Source organism: Peromyscus maniculatus, chromosome 11 (assembly GCF_049852395.1).
Source record: "Peromyscus maniculatus bairdii isolate BWxNUB_F1_BW_parent chromosome 11, HU_Pman_BW_mat_3.1, whole genome shotgun sequence".
Taxonomy (NCBI): Eukaryota; Metazoa; Chordata; class Mammalia; order Rodentia; family Cricetidae; genus Peromyscus; species Peromyscus maniculatus.
Genome location: NC_134862.1, coordinates 78348494 through 78352467, shown reverse-complemented (window position 1 = coordinate 78352467; position 3974 = coordinate 78348494). Strand labels below are relative to the sequence as shown.

Sequence of the window (3974 nt, the reverse complement as noted above, 5' to 3'; positions counted from 1 at the left end):
TTTTTCTAAACATAAAAAATGGAAAGAAAGTATTGAGGTGGGGCTGGAGAAAGAGATCAGCAATTAAACAGCATATATACTGTTCTTGTATAGTATCTAAATTGGGTTCTCAGAACCCATGTTTGTTGGTTCTTAACTGCTTGTAACTCTAGTTCCAGGGAGTCCAGTGCCTTCTTCTGGCCTCTGTGGGCAACTGTGCTCACGTGCACAGATTTTCTGCTACCCCGCCCTTAAGACATCCATGCATAGATACAATTAAAAATAAAAATAAATGCTAATTTTTGAAGGTAGGTTTTCAGACAAGTCCTCTGCTGCATCTAGGAAGTGACAAACTGTGAGGGGTGATGGTGTCCCTTCAGAGCCAGCAAGGCCCCAGGTTTAAAGCACCAGAAACACAAGTTAATACCTTTGAAGATCTTGCTTTTTCTTACATGCTTCCTGAGCTTTCTCCTCGGAGACTAGCAAAGCTCCCTTCCTAACCCTATAGTGAGAGATGTCTACAATGTGTGACTTCCTGACTCTTGCGAACACTGACTGGAATCTTTTTAGGAAATCTAAGATCTAGTGGCTTTGTGAGTGGGATAATGGAATGGTTTTGAATGAATTCATTTCCAATATCTTTTCATGTGCCTTACTGGTCCAGCCAAAGAAGAAGGAGCTACTGATCCTGGAATTAGTTTAAATAGTATTATGGTATGGAAAGTTCCTGGTGGGGCTGAAGAAAGGGCTTAGAGGCTATGAGCACTTGCTGTCATGGTGGAGGACCTGGGTTCAGTTCCAAGGACCCACATCGTGGCTCACAACTGTCAGTAACTCCAGTTCTGGGGGATCTGGCACTCTTTTTTGGCCTCCTTAAGCACTTGGCATTGCACAGTGCATACAATGCATGCATGCAGGCAAATCATGCACACGCATAAAACAGAAATGAATAAACCTTAAAAACAAACTCCCATACTTTCACTCTGTTGAGTACAGGTCTCTCTCTTCCTGTTTGTCGCTCTCCTTCCTGCCTCACAGAATGAGTTTCTTTGTTGCACACTCAAGGTTCTCTGTTCCTAGTGCATCTTATTTGTAATTCTGATTGTGAGCCCGTTAGGACGTTTGGGATGGTATTTAAGAGAAAATTCATCTTAGAGTGGCTTGAGCAAAGACATTGCATTGTTTTTGTAATGAGACTTTTTTTTTTAATGGTGAAAAAGTATATTTAGAATTAGCCAGCTGGAGTCAGTTTAGATGATCCCATTTTTGTTGGCAACATCCAGAGCATCATAGTCAGGAGCCAACCGAACATATGCCTTCTTCTCTCTGTCCGACCTTATGAGGGTGTTGACTTTGGCCACATCCATGTCAGAGAGTGTCTTCCCAGCCTGGTTGACCTGGTGCTTGTTGGCCTTGACATCACAATGAACACAAGTGTGTTGTTGCCTTCTGTCTTCTTCATGACTGACTCAGTGGTCGGGGGAATTTGATGATGGCATAGTGGTGAAGCTTGTTTCTCCTGGGCGCGCTCTTTTGAGGATATTTGGGCTGCCTCCGGAGCCGCAGGGTCTTGGGCCCCGGAAGGTGGGTGACATGCGGATCTTCTTCTTTTTGTGGCTGTGGACACCTTTCATCACTGCCTTCTCCGCTTTCAAGGCCTTCACTTTGGCTTCGGCTTTGGGAGGGGCAGGAGCTTCCTTCTTCGTTTGGCGAATCTTGGTGAAAAGCTTGTAATGAGACATTAAGGAAGGGGATGCAAGATTTCAACCATATTCCAAGGACCCAGCTTCTTTCTGCGGTGCCTCTATTGGGTGTCACATATGTTTTGGGCTGGTGGCCTGAGGAGCTGCAGAACACCTCAGCAGCTTCACATGTTGCATTTAGACAAAGGAAAAGACCAGAGACCCTAGCTTGTAACTCTCCCAATATACTCTTTAGCAAATCACTAGGTTTAGTTCAGTAATTTTCTTTCTTTCCCTCTCTTCCTTCCTTCCTTCCTTCCTTCCTTCCCTCCCTCCTTCTTTCCTTCCTTCCTTCCTTCCTTCCTTCCTTCCTTCCTTCTTTCCTTTCTTTCTTTTTCTGTGTCTCTTTGCTAGTTCACTGATTTCAATCCCATTTCTCACTCTGTACTTAATATAGATGAAGATTAGATCATTAATCTTTAAATCATATATATATATATATACATAATATATATGATAATATAAGCATTTGAAGATATACATTTCCTTTAAAGTATTTCCCTGCCCTCTGGCCTTTGTTTTCTAAGTAGTGCTAAGGATCAAACCCAGGACCTCACTCGTGCTAGGCCAGCCCTCTATTATTGAACTTACATACTTAGCACTCTTTAAAGTGCACCCTGCATGTCTGTATGTGCATGTATGTTTCAGATCATTTGCTGGAAATACTTCTTTTGTGCTCTTTACTCTGACTCACGGGTGATTTTAAGAGTATTCCTTAATCTCACTACTGAAGAGTAAAAAAGACAAACACGTTTGTTCATTTTTCCCAGAGCGTGCTGTATTTGATTGAAGTGCTTTAAATATACATCAGGTTGTTTTTATGGTATAGTATTTGGTTCTTTCAAAACACTTCACATACACTGTGAAAATGATGTATTCTGAAGATGTCATGGAGTGTTCTAACTAGATTGAGCTGCTGCTGGTCAATGCTATTCAGATCTTGGCACCCTTCCTGAGTTTTCTGTTTGTGTCTGGTCTATTATTGAGAGAGCAGTGTCTGAAGCTCTATTGAGCTTTTGTCTGTCTTTACTTTTGACATCATGTGTTCTGATGATGACATGTTATTAAGCACACCGAGGTTCAGGATCATCTTTTGATGAATTGGCTCATTTATTGCCATTCGCTGTTTCTACTTAGTGCTAGTAAAACTTTTCATGCTGGTGTCTGTGTGTCATTAAAATAACAACTTCAGCATTCTTATGATTCAGTGGAACATACTTCCCAACCCTTCTATTTTAATTTATCAGTGTACTTAGATTTAAATTGAAAATCTGGGATACAGTGTATAGTCATGCCCAGGTTAACTTCTTAAAACCCAATCTCATGATCTCTGCCTTTTAATATAATGTTTGCTCCTTTACATTTAACACCTTAATATGGTTAAGTGTGAGTCTGTTGTTTGTGTTCTGTTTGTTTTATCTGTCTTTTCTCCTTCGATGTGTGTGTGTGTGTGTGTGTGTGAAATACATATGTGTATGTGTGTGTGAGTGTATGTGTGTGATGTTTGTGAGAGTGGAGGTCAGAAGTCATGTCAGTTTTCAGATACTGTCTTTCTTTTATTGAGACAATATCTTTCTCTAACTTGGAACTTCCCTGGTAAGCCAGGTTGTTGGCCAGTTGCTGCCTCCCCTGCTAGGCTTGCAAATACATGCTTCCATACGCATCTTTTTTCTTTCTCTACTTCTTTTTTAGCATGAATTCTGGGGACTAAACTCACATCCTTCTGCTTTCAAGGCAAGCATTTTACTAACTAAACTATGTCCCTAATCATAATTTCTTTTTCATGTTTCTTCAGTAGATGAAGCATATCTTTAAAGGATCCAGTGTCTCAAATGGGCTTTTTAGCAACATTTCTTTTAAAATATTTATTTTTTAGTGTGTGTGTGTGTGTGTGTGTGTGTGTGTGTGTGTGTGTGTGTGTGTGGTGTGCAAGTGCCCAGGGAGACCAGAAGAGGTTGTCAGGACCCCTGGAGCTAGAGTTACAGGTGGTAGTGAGTCATCTGATGCAGGTGTTGGGAACTGAACTTGGGTCCTCTGAAAGAGCAACATATGCTCTTAACTACTGAGCCATCTCTCCAGCCCCATTAACCATGTTTCTTTATTATAGTTAGTTATTTGTATTTGTGTTTCTATGGATAATTATAATACACATGTATAACTTATCCTAGTAAATGCTGAATTAACATTACACTTCTTTGTATATAATAATTCCAGCATGTATATTTACACTCAATCCTGACCATCTTTGTGATA

General features: G+C 40.7%; 1 pseudogene; it reads right to left on the bottom strand.

The window, feature by feature from the left end:
• Positions 1-698: 698 nt before the first annotated feature.
• On the bottom strand, positions 699-1771 carry LOC107402861 (large ribosomal subunit protein uL23 pseudogene; annotated as a pseudogene).
• Between the last annotated feature and the right edge of the window lie 2203 nt (positions 1772-3974).